Raw genomic sequence first — 12,256 nt, forward strand, 5'->3', positions numbered from 1 at the left:
TCAGTGGAGACCAAAGTCTTATTGCTATATACTGAATACATATTGTAATCGTGATGAAAGATCGGTTTATTTGTACATACACAGCGCTGTACAGGAACCAGCAGAGGATCATGTTGCTGGGGGAGTACGACATGGACCACCATGTCTCCTACCTGGTCGGCGGCGTGACTCTGCAGCTGGAGGCGGGAGACTGGGTTAACCTGCGTCTTCCTGGAAACCAGCGACTTTACAACGATGAGAGTAATCACTGCATCTTCAGTGGATTCCTGCTCTTCACCCTGTGAAATGGTGATAATCATCACTTGGTCTGATGCCTAATAAAGTCCTGGCTTACATCATACGCCATTTGGCTTTAAAACAAATAAATCTGGAGAAATATCTAATAAAGCAAATACTTGTTTTACAGCACAGTTAGTCTTAATGTTCGATGTATCTTCCGATAATAAAGAAGCATGGCTGCTACTAACAATCATTTTAATAATCAATTAATCTGTCGATTATTTTTTATAAATTATGAATAAATAAAAGCATTCATTTCCAACCCTTTATTCAAAAACAGAATCTTTAGAAAATGCACAAATATAATGATAATTAAACACCAAAACATAACACCAAAAACATGCACATGTATGCTTTACTTGATCTGGCGAATATAGACTTTTTAAAATAAAGTGCCACCTGAGCTGCCGGAACAACAAATAATTTATGAAAAGAAATACAATACATATCAGAAAATTGAACAGGATTTGTTTGAATGTCAGAACTTGTCTCATTGTACATTTTACCTCTGTTTGTCACGACCACGGGCTGACGGGGGAAGGAAGCGCAGAGACGGGACATCTGGGCAAATGGGATTTATTAATACGCACAAAAGAAAAAGGCACGAGGGACAAAACAAAGGAAGCAAAGTAAAACAAACCAACAGGCGTGTGGTGGTTGCCAGGAACTGAAATCAAAGTTCAGGATCCACATCGATGCATCAGTGTCGGTTCCTTCAAACAGGGCTCCAACCACGGATGCCTACCCAGCAGCACCTGTCTATGGTTAGAGCCCTGCTGTCAGGCTGAGTGCTGCCAGCTGGGGCTCCTGCTGCACCCAGACGTGGCACCGTTACTCTCCAACTTACCATGTAAAATCCAGAACTGGAACCAGACAGTCAGCACAATTCAGACCAAGCACTCTGTCAATCTTATGCTTCACAAGTTATTTGTGTGCATCTGGACTTTCTCTCACGTCTCAACATTACCTTGAGCTGATTAAATACAGAGATTCTGGGATTCTGCTGCCAAGCAGATTTATAATGATTTATAATACCCTTATTACACCTTGCACTGCACCTGGTATACTACGAGCCTCCAGTACTGCTCGCCTGGTCCCTCCATCTCTGAAGGTAAAAGGAAGACACAGTAGGATATTTTGGTAAATAAAGAATCTATAAAGAAAAAATGAATGAAATCTCCTTTGCCTTTCTTGAGTTTCACACGTCTTGTCGTGTAGATTCTACCACTCCCACGACGTGTTACACTGGTGAAGCGACAATAGGATCTGATTCCGGTCAGAGAATCAGGAGCCTGGAGGCCAGCTTATCAATTATCTTATTTATTAACGAAGTATGTGTGTGTCTGTGTGTGTCTGTGTGTGTGTGTGTGTGTGTGGTCTACAAGAAACAGAGAAAGCATACATAAGCAAACACTCCACAGAACATGATATGATACACAACACTGATTAATAACACTGCTTACAGTAATCTAACATGAAACAGACAATACAATCCTACATAAGCAGCTAACCAGCACTAGAACATTTTACCTAGAATATAAATATAGGCAGCTAAAACACAGGAAAATTATTGAACCCCGTTAGCTTAGCGCTAATAGCAGGCGGAAATTAGCATAAGAATTAAATAATTCCCAAACATTACAAACTCTCTCTCTCTGCATATAAAACAGTATGAAAGGATAAACTAATCGAACACACGAGTGTGAACAACACTCCTCAGCACTTACTTTCCGTCATGAACGCACACATTTACATGTAAAAAATACGCGTGGCTCATTAGGTGTCACACTCTAACCGGACCAGATAGAAACAACTAAACAAATCTGGGTCTTTCTGACACGTCTAAAACACAAGACAAACATTAAAAATAATTTTATATCACGGTACAAATGATCTAATAATAAAATGTAGAATCAAAGTTGTACTGGTATCCGATTGGCCCATTTGTGTAGGGGGCGTGACCATGTTCACACTAATGACGTGCAAAACAAATGTTTTTACTGACTGTGTACTATATTTCACTTGGAATATATACAACTATATTATTTTACTTGTTCCGTAACAACACATTTACATTCAGTAGTGACGGGGACAGTCCCCCTGGGGACAGAGGGACACGATGGTAGTAAGTGGGGTTTGAACCTGGAACTTTGTGCTCTTCCGGTTCAGACGCGAGCGTGTTAGCCAAGGGTAAAACACACCAATAATAATGATTAAAAAGTGAAAGTGGCAGTAATTTGATTTGGGACAAATAGCGTTGACAGCACCTTGTGTGTGTGGAGTTTACATGTTCTTCTGTCTCGGTGTGGGTTTCCTCCTGATTCACTGTCCAGAGAGGCACTTTTTTTTTCAGCAAGAACAAGAGCCCAGAATTAATGTGATTGGCTGATATCATTTTTTTCAGCCAATCACAATGTTTCTGAGCTCTTGTTCTGTAGCGTAATCAGCTGAGTGAAACCAGCCAATCACAATGTTCTTAAGATCTTGTTCCTCCATCTGATTGGCTGAAAAAAAAGTGACATCATCAGCTTCGCTCTATTTAAGAGGTGAGCCGTGAAGAACTAAATCATTTCAGATTTACAAGAGTTCAGTATAGAGGTAGAGAAATGAAGGCGTGGAAGAAGTTTGTTAGGTGGACCAAGCGTCGCTTCTTCAAGAAGGACGTTTCCGTTGAGCCCAAAATGACCGATCTGAAATCAGCTCAGATGGGTCAGGTTGAGGTGTTCGGGGAACAGCTCGGCACACTCGAGGCGGTGATGGAGACATTCCTGGAAAGGGATCCCGGTCATCGTAAAGAAGTGGAGGAGATGTTCATGGCCTCTAATAATAATCTGGAGATGGCTATTCGTGACACGACACAGAACAGCCTGGCTTGGCGTGAAGAGCTGAGGCAAATTGCCATCCAGGAGGCTGAGAATGAAGTAAAAGAAAGACTGAGAGAAGAACAAGATCTGGAACGGCTGCAATGTGAGGAGCTTGAAGCACAGCTGAACGTGGAGAGACACAACAGAGAAGAAGCAGAAAGGTGTTTCTGTAACGTGAGAGAAACTGGAAAGCAGATGGAGATGGAGACACAGCTCCATACGCAGCTGGGGAGCATGCAGGCTCTTTATGAAGAGACGCTGCAGAACGAGAAGAAGGAGCAGGAAACGCTGAGAAGTCAAATGACAGATGAGCAGAGCAGGAGAGAGAAAGCTGAAAAAGAGCTTGAAGCAAAAAGAGAAAGCAGGAAAGAGGCAGAGAGGCTTCTCCTGGAGACAGAGACAAAGTTCCGTCATCAGCTGGAGAGCAAAGACAGTCTCCACGAGGAGACGCTCCAGCAAATGAAAAAGGAACTCGAGATGATGACAGCCGAACGTGACCATGAGCACAGAGAACGAGAAGAACTTGAAAAAGTGCTCCTTGAAGAAACATCTACCAGGAACGAACTGGAAAAACGTTTCCAGGACTTAAACAATACAAGCAAGAGGCAGGAGATTGAGGAAGCCCTGAAGGTCCTCCTCAGAAGGGAGAAGGAACTGTGTGGGCAACTCGAGCAGACAGTGGACATGAGAGCAGCACTGGAGCATCTTCGAGAAGCTTCACAAGGAGACGTGGAGAAAAGAAAACAGTACAAGAACAAGGCTGTCCAGATTGATCAGGGAGGCTGTGAAATGGTGATAATCACCACTTGGTCTGAGGCCTAATAAAGTCCTGGCTTACATCATACGCCATTTGGCTTTGAAACAAATAAATCTGGAGAAATATCTAATAAAGCAAATACTTGTTTTACAGCACAGTTAGTCTTAATGTTCGATGTATCTTCCGATAATAAAGAAGCATGGCTGCTACTAACAATCATTTTAATAATCAATTAATCTGTCGATTATTTTTTATAAATTATGAATAAATAAAAGCATTCATTTCCAACCCTTTATTCAAAAACAGAATCTTTAGAAAATGCACGAATATAATGATAATTAAACACCAAAACATAACACCAAAAACATGTACATGTATGCTTTACTTGATCTGGCAAATATAGACTTTTTAAAATAAAGTGCCACCTGAGCTGCCGGAACAACAAATAATTTATGAAAAGAAATACAATACATATCAGAAAATTGAACAGGATTTGTTTGAATGTCAGAACTTGTCTCATTGTACATTTTACCTCTGTTTGTCACGACCACGGGCTGACGGGGGAAGGAAGCGCAGAGACGGGACATCTGGGCAAATGGGATTTATTAATACGCACAAAAGAAAAAGGCACGAGGGACAAAACAAAGGAAGCGAAGAAAAACAAACCAACAGGCGTGTGGCGGTTGCCAGGAACTGAAATCAAAGTTCAGGATCCACATCGATGCATCAGTGTCGGTTCCTTCTAACAGGGCTCCAACCACGGATGCCTACCCAGCAGCACCTGTCCATGGTTAGAGCCCTGCTGTCAGGCTGAGTGCGGCTCCTGCTGCACCCAGACGTGGCACCGTTACTCTCCAACTTACCATGTAAAATCCAGAACTGGAACCAGACAGTTATGGAGCTAATATTATGACCAAACTATTTTAATGTGAATTGTGTAAATTTGAATTAAAAGGAGCTAATATTATGACAAAACTATTTGAATGTGAATTGTGTAAATTTGAATTATCAAAACTGAATTTGAAATTATTTTACTTGAATATTAGAGCTAATATTATGACAAAACTATTTGAATATGAATTGTGTAAATTTGAATTATTAAAATTGAATTTGAAATTATTTTACTTGAATATTAGAGCTAATATTATGACAAAACTATTTGAATGTGAATTGTGTAAATCTGAATTATCAAAATTCAATTCTCTAAATTCAATTTTCTAAAATTCAATTTTCTAAAATTCAATTTTCTAAATTCAGTTTTCTAAAATTCAAACCCAGAAATTCAGATCGTACAGAAAGTAGGTCAGAGGTCATTCACAGGGAGGCGTAGATGATCTCCGAAAAGTCGAGCAAAGCCTTTTGGTCAATTACAGAGCTGCTCAGGAGGTGACCATTCTTCTGCGTGATCATGAATCGCCCAGAGGTAAGTGATTTTTAAGCATTTATGGTTTATAATTATATATTGTGTTAGCGTTCCCAGCGTGTGAAACATTATCTGAGCGGTCTCTGGTGTTTGTATATTTGATAAAAGGGATTAGCATACCACCGTGTCTATATAGAACGCGAACACGCCGCAATAACTTTTAAGTGACAAAGCGGCCGTTGTAAAGAGCTTAGAAATAGAACAGGGAATCCGTTTGCTGTTGGGAATTTCGCATTCAGTGTAGACATTATCCCTGATTTTAATCATCAGGTTCTACTGTCTTCTGTCATGACGCGTCACACCGCTCGTGTCCTGTGTTAATACAATAACTCCGTTAGTGCTTCATTTATTTCCTTGATTGGAATCCACATCAGATCCAACTTGGATATAAGGTCACTCGATGATGATTGTAAGCTGTGTTTTGAGTTGAAGACTTTAACATTGTGAATAATCATTTAGATATATGTGTAGCTTGCAGGCACGATTAAAGTAGCTATATCGTTCATTTTCGCTTATATCATACAAATAAAACAAATATATAAATGTTATTAGTAGAGATGCACCGATCGAGATATCAACACTACTGCAACGAGGCAAGTGACTGTCTTTATGAACGGGTTACTGAATCATTGGCTTATTTAATGATTCAGTAACCAATTCAATTTATGTCCTACTAACGATATTGTTTTTAGATACACATCATTAGTTTGTAGCTATATATAAAAATAAATATAAAAATATATATATTTTGCTTAAACTGTTTTTACAGGACAGCGAAGTTGTCAGATCAGCCAGGCACTTGTTGTCTTTGCTGACCTCAAGCAGTGCAGCTGGTCCCAGTCAGTTTTTTTTGTGTATTTTTATTGATTATTGTGGAAAGGATAGATAGTAAGGATAGTGTGGTAAAGGAAATCCCTGTTATGTATATGTATTTGTGCATACATAGTTTTATTAAAATACTTTCATTAAATTAATTTCATAATTCAGCCTCCATAGGCAGCACACTGTTCAGCAGAGGGCCACCATTCAAACTGAGATGACCAGGTTTTGCAACCACATTTTTTTTAATATTGACATAAGCCATCATGATATTATTTGATGGTTATTATTTTGGTTTTTGTTTTGCCAACAGATCATTTCCCGGGTTTTTCAGCAAAGGACGGGGTAAAAGGCGAATGCTGTCAATGCCCCCTAGCAAACCCGCAAAAATATTGCCTGTTAACTTTTATCTGCTTCCTCACCAATATGAGCGAACACCTGAGGAGAGTGAGCAACTGGTACATATGCAAGCTGGGTTGGGTGAAGGACAATGCAAATGGTTGAAAATGCAACTTATGATGAAGTAAGTATGTGTGACGTATCTCCTGTATCTTTTAAAATGATCTTTTTCTAATGTAACAGAGCTTAATTCATTAGTAACTCTGTATGTGGAACATGGGTGCTAAGGTGCTCTTAAGCACATTGCTATAATGTAACACTATAAGCTTTATGTACCAGTGTTGCACTGGTAACTGTTGGGCATTTAATTTTTACATGGTTTGCTATACTGACAGTGTTATTTACATTGTAAGGTATGTGCCCAACTGAAGGAGCTGATTTCAGGATGTAAAGGGGGGTTGGCTTGTCTATAAGTCTTCAGGTAATCATCAGGAACATAGTGATACATTGCAATGAAAATAAATAAATAAGTAAAATCAAATACATTTCTGAATTTTTACATTATCACTAATACCATATTTCATATTTTATGTAAGTAAATACCTTTGTGTCAAGCTTAAAACATGAATCCTGGCATAACAAAATAAAAGGAATGAAATCCAATAATACATTGTGTTTTTCTGTATTTTGTGTAATTTTTCTTAAGGTGGATGGGGCTCCCGGAAGCTTACACTTATCCCACCCGATGAGAGTGGGCATTTGAAAGCAGCAACCCAGGGTTTCAAAGGAGTTCTTTACGTAACTCCACTCATTCTTTGCATATGTATAATTTTAAAACCACATTAAAAAACTAATAAATGCTTGAAACAACATGAAAGAAAATAATTTACATTATATTGTTTTTGTTTTTATATTGTTCCCTCTAGGAAACTTGCCCCATTTGTCAAAAGAAAATGCCTTTTGATGTGATAAAGATTCATGCAAGTTTTTGCACAGGTGACAGGTAAGGAAAATCGCACAACATATTTTCAGTAAATCTTATTATAATAAAAAAAATTTATTGTTGTTTTTTGTACTTTCTTTGTGCTGTTAAGATTGCCACAGGTCTTCTTCACTTCTTCACTATACAATTGTGAATATTGTGTTTTATGTTCAAATTATGAATGTTCAATTCATTTAGAACTCTTGAAGTTATCTATTCAAAAAGGAATTTTGTTCCGTTATTGCACGTTAATTAAGTTTGTATATTACAGTGTAAGCATGCAACCTCTGGAGTTTAATGTGTCTATGGAAGAACCATCCACATCTGGAGTTTCTGTGTCTGTGACACATACCGGTGATCATTTAAATGCAGATGATGCCACAAGCATTTTTACATTTTTTTTGGAACTGATAAGCATAATACATTTCTGAGATGTAAAACTGAAATAGAATACACAATTAGCTTCAGCTGAACTGTTAACATGTTGCTTCTTTGTTTTTGTTTTTTTTCTTTGCAGATTGGAAAACTGAACCAGATAAAAAATAAAGCAGCATCCTTATACACAAAGGAAATAATTCTCCAACATGAGATGAGAAAGCCCCTCTTGATGACCATGGATTTGAGGATGGACAAGGAAGATCAAGACAGAGAACTTGCTGTAAATTGCGGTTATATTCAGGAGTTATGTGAAATCTAATACAGACACCATGTCTACAAATGAAGTTACAGTCCCACAGTTTGCCCTGCATTGTTTGGACTTGTTGTTCAATAATTTTGATGCAGTTCATCTATGCACACGTTCATGTAGTATTGCAGTTTTATTTTTGAGACTTTGGAAACTTCCATGCAATAATGTTACAGTTTTTCTGTCAAATTAATTTAAATTCAGTTCCAGAACTCCATGTGTCTACTCAATGTGTCATTACTCAAGTGACTGGCAAAACTGCACTGCAGCCATGTAAATGTCTATCCCATGGGATTGTGATGGTGATCTTGGATCCACTGTGTCCTTTAGTGCTGCAAGCTGCTCTGCTGTAAGTGGACATTCCACAATAGGAACATTAACACCAACACTTTCACCAGGAGGCAATCAATGAACAGCAATGTTCAGTTCCTGTGTAAACAAAGAACAACATATTTCTGTATAAATCGTGTATAATCTCAGCTGTAATAGTTCCAAATACTAAGTGTTTAAACACCAGTTAAGGAACATTTAATTTTCACAACCCCTGTAATAATGTAAACATGGCTTTAAATTAGCATTAACAAAATACCTCTTCATCTTGGGGATCATCAACTGGATAATGAATTTGACCCAATTCCCAGAGCTGGTTTGGAGACATGTTGTGTTCTGTTCTCGAAGGGTGATTATCCCAACCATCTCGGAAAATGCTCAGATCAGCCGTGGTAGAAATGTGTAGTGGCAACAGAAGAGATGTGTTTGGTCTGCAGTATGAAGGTAGCTGGCTTCCTCAAGATAGTGTAGTACATCATAGTAGACGCTGGTCACTGCAGTCCACACATCTCTCCAAAGTCGCTCTATTCTACAACATAAGGCATTACGAGAAAAGTCCTAAGCAATCAGTTCGTTCAAACAAGCATTTGGAGAATAAAGCACAAGGTGACATGTCCTCTACATAATACTTTCTTTGTGCTGTTTGCTTAGATTTCATTTACAAATGTTTTTGTAAGTTACTAATTATAACCATTTAATTGTACAGAAAGAGAGCAAATAATTATCAAAGAACATTATCATTGAGTTCAACCACTCTCAAAAACTCCTATTATAATCACTGAAGTGGTTTACACTGTGCAATTTACTGTGCACTTGCACTGTATGCACACATCTGTAATTTGTTGTTTATGATGAGACAACTCGCTAGAGAGCAGCGAGCATGCAACAGCAAAAGTTTCAGTCATGACTCATCTAAATGCCTGATTGATCATTGCATTCATAAAAAAAGAATTGTGTGTGATTGTTTATAATGCGTAACACTGTAAAACGCGTCTGTTGCGCAGCACCAGCCAGTGAAGGCAGATTAAAATCTATAGGTCTATACCTGACAGAACAAATAGACTCAGGGACAGTTTTTTTCCCCAAAGCTGTTTCCATACTGAAAACTGTCATATTTGTATAATATTGCATTTATATTATACCCTTGTGCTATCTATACTACCTCTACCATACTGTATGCTGCTCGCCACTTTGGACCAAAGTATGTTTAATCTGATTTATTTGTCTGTATGTGTACTGTAGTTATAGTTTTTAGTACATCACTTATACATTGCGCTCATTGTACTGTGTATAATGGCAATAATAAATAACGGTAAATAACGGTAAATAGCGGTTTGCATACCGTCCCAACCGGTCCACGGATGACGCCATATCACATCTCCTCCATACTGCACTCACCCACCTGGACACTCGGAAGGGAAATTATGTTAAAATGCTCTTCATTGACTACAGTTCAGCATTTAACACAATAATCCCTTCAACACTCACCACCAAGCTGGAGCACCTGGGACTCAGATCATCTCTCTGTCAGTGGATCTCCAACTTCCTAACCGGGAGACCACAGGCAGTAAGGATGGGTGGACATGTCTCAGCCTCCATCACTCTCAGCACTGGAGCCCCCCAGGGCTGTGTTTTGAGCCCCCTGCTGTACTCTCTGTACACCCATGACTGTACAGCCACTACTAACTCCACCACCATCATCAAGTTTGCTGACGACACTGTCGTGGTGGGCCTGATCTCTGACAATGACGCAACGGCCTACCTGGATGAGGCTGGAAATCTGGCGAACTGGTGCCAGAGGAACAATCTCCACCTGAACGTCAGCAAGACAAAGGAGTTAATAGTGGACTTCAGTACAAAGCGGGAGAGGACCTACCAGACCCCTGTCATCAACAGGAGCCCAGTGGAGAGAGTGGACAGCTTCCGTTACCTCGGCGTTAACATCACGCAGGACCTGTCATGGTCCTGTCACATCAACACCGTGGTGAAAAAGGCCCGGCAGCGTCTCTACCACCTCAGACGCCTGAGTGACTTCAGACTGCCCTCCAAGGTGCTCAGGAACTTCTACTCCTGCACCATAGAGAGCATCCTGACGGGAAATATCTCAACCTGGTTCGGGAACAGCACCATGAAGGACAGGCGAGCCCTACAGAGGGTGGTTCGATCAGCCGAACGAATCATCCGTAAAAAGGCTCCCTGACCTTCAATCTATCTACAGCAAACCGTGCTGTACCAGGGCCAGGAAGATAGTGAAGGACCTCACCCACCCCAACAATGGACTCTTCTCTCTGCTGCGATCAGGGAAGCGCTTTCGCTCCCTGAAGTCCAACACAGAGAGAATGAGGAGGAGCTTCTTCCCGCAGGCTGTCCAAGCTCTCAACAACAGTACATAGAACTCATGCACTTTCACCTCCAATCACTCCGGACTCTTTTGCACAAAACCACTTTGCACAAAACCACTTTGCACATAATCACTTTGCACATAATCACTCTGCGCTTTTTAGGTCCTTACTGCTCTTTCTTTTATGGCTCTTTCTTCTTTCTTAAACATTGTAAAAACTGTAACTCATTTGCACACCTTCACCCTACCAGTTACACATATTTTATGTTAAAGACGTAAAAGTGTAATACTTGGTTATGTTTGCAATATTTGCATATTGGTTCACTGTTTACTTGCAACATTTACAATACTGTGGTCTGTAGCAGTTGCAGAAAGCATTTCACTGCACATCATACCGTGTATGACTGTGTATGTGACAAATAAAATTTGAATTTGAATAAAGGCTTTCTATTGTATTCTATTCTGTTTATTTAATCCGTACCTGGAGTTATTACGTTTACACCTTGTCTAGACAGGACACGAGCGGTGTGACGCGTCATGACAGAAGACAGTAGAACCTGATGATTAAAATCAGGGATAATGTCTACACTGAATGCGAAATTCCCAACAGCAAACGGATTCTAAGCTCTTTACAACGGCCGCTTTGTCACTTAAAGTTATTGCGGCGTGTTCGCGTTCTATATAGACACGGTGGTATGCTAATCCCTTTTATCAAATATACAAACACCAGAGACCGCTCAGATAATGTTTCACATGCTGGGAACGCTAACACAATATATAAATATAAACCATAAATGCTTAAAAATCCCTTACCTCTGGGAGATTCATGATCACGCAGAAGAATGGTCACCTCCTGAGCAGCTCTGTAATTGGCCAAAATGCTTCGCTCGACTTTTCGGAGATCATCTACGCCTCCCTGTGAATGACCTCTGACCTACTTTCTGTACGATCTGAATTTCTGGGTTTGAATTTTAGAAAACTGAATTTAGAAAATTGAATTTTAGAAAATTGAATTTAGAGAATTGAATTTTGATAATTCAGATTTACACAATTCACATTCAAATAGTTTTGTCATAATATTAGCTCTAATATTCAAGTAAAATAATTTCAAATTCAATTTTAATAATTCAAATTTACACAATTCACATTCAAATAGTTTTGTCATAATATTAGCTCTAATATTCAAGTAAAATAATTTCAAATTCAGTTTTGATAATTCAAATTTACACAATTCACATTCAAATAGTTTTGTCATAATATTAGCTCTAATATTCAAGTAAAATAATTTCAAATTCAGTTTTGATAATTCAAATTTACACAATTCACATTCAAATAGTTTTGTCATAATATTAGCTCCATAGACAGTCAGCACAATTAAGACCGGTCAGAGAATTCCGGTCAGAGAATCAGGAGCCTGGAGGCCAGCTTATCAATTAT

At 39.1% G+C, this 12,256-nt stretch overlaps 1 long non-coding RNA gene across 2 annotated transcripts; it reads right to left on the reverse strand.

The window, feature by feature from the left end:
- Positions 1-8,363: 8,363 nt before the first annotated feature.
- Positions 8,364-11,786, reverse strand: LOC114773667 (uncharacterized). Of its 2 annotated transcripts, none has more exons than XR_003744411.1 (3): positions 11,633-11,786; positions 8,738-9,007; positions 8,364-8,577 (listed from the first exon to the last, which is right to left on the reverse strand). It is a non-coding gene; the product is annotated as an uncharacterized LOC114773667 (long non-coding RNA). The 2 variants fall into 2 exon arrangements; XR_003744412.1 differs by lacking the exon at positions 11,633-11,786 and adding an exon at positions 9,821-9,876.
- Positions 11,787-12,256: the final 470 nt, after the last annotated feature.

The sequence above is a fragment of the Denticeps clupeoides genome, unplaced genomic scaffold (assembly GCF_900700375.1).
Source record: "Denticeps clupeoides unplaced genomic scaffold, fDenClu1.1, whole genome shotgun sequence".
Lineage (NCBI taxonomy): Eukaryota > Metazoa > Chordata > Actinopteri > Clupeiformes > Denticipitidae > Denticeps > Denticeps clupeoides.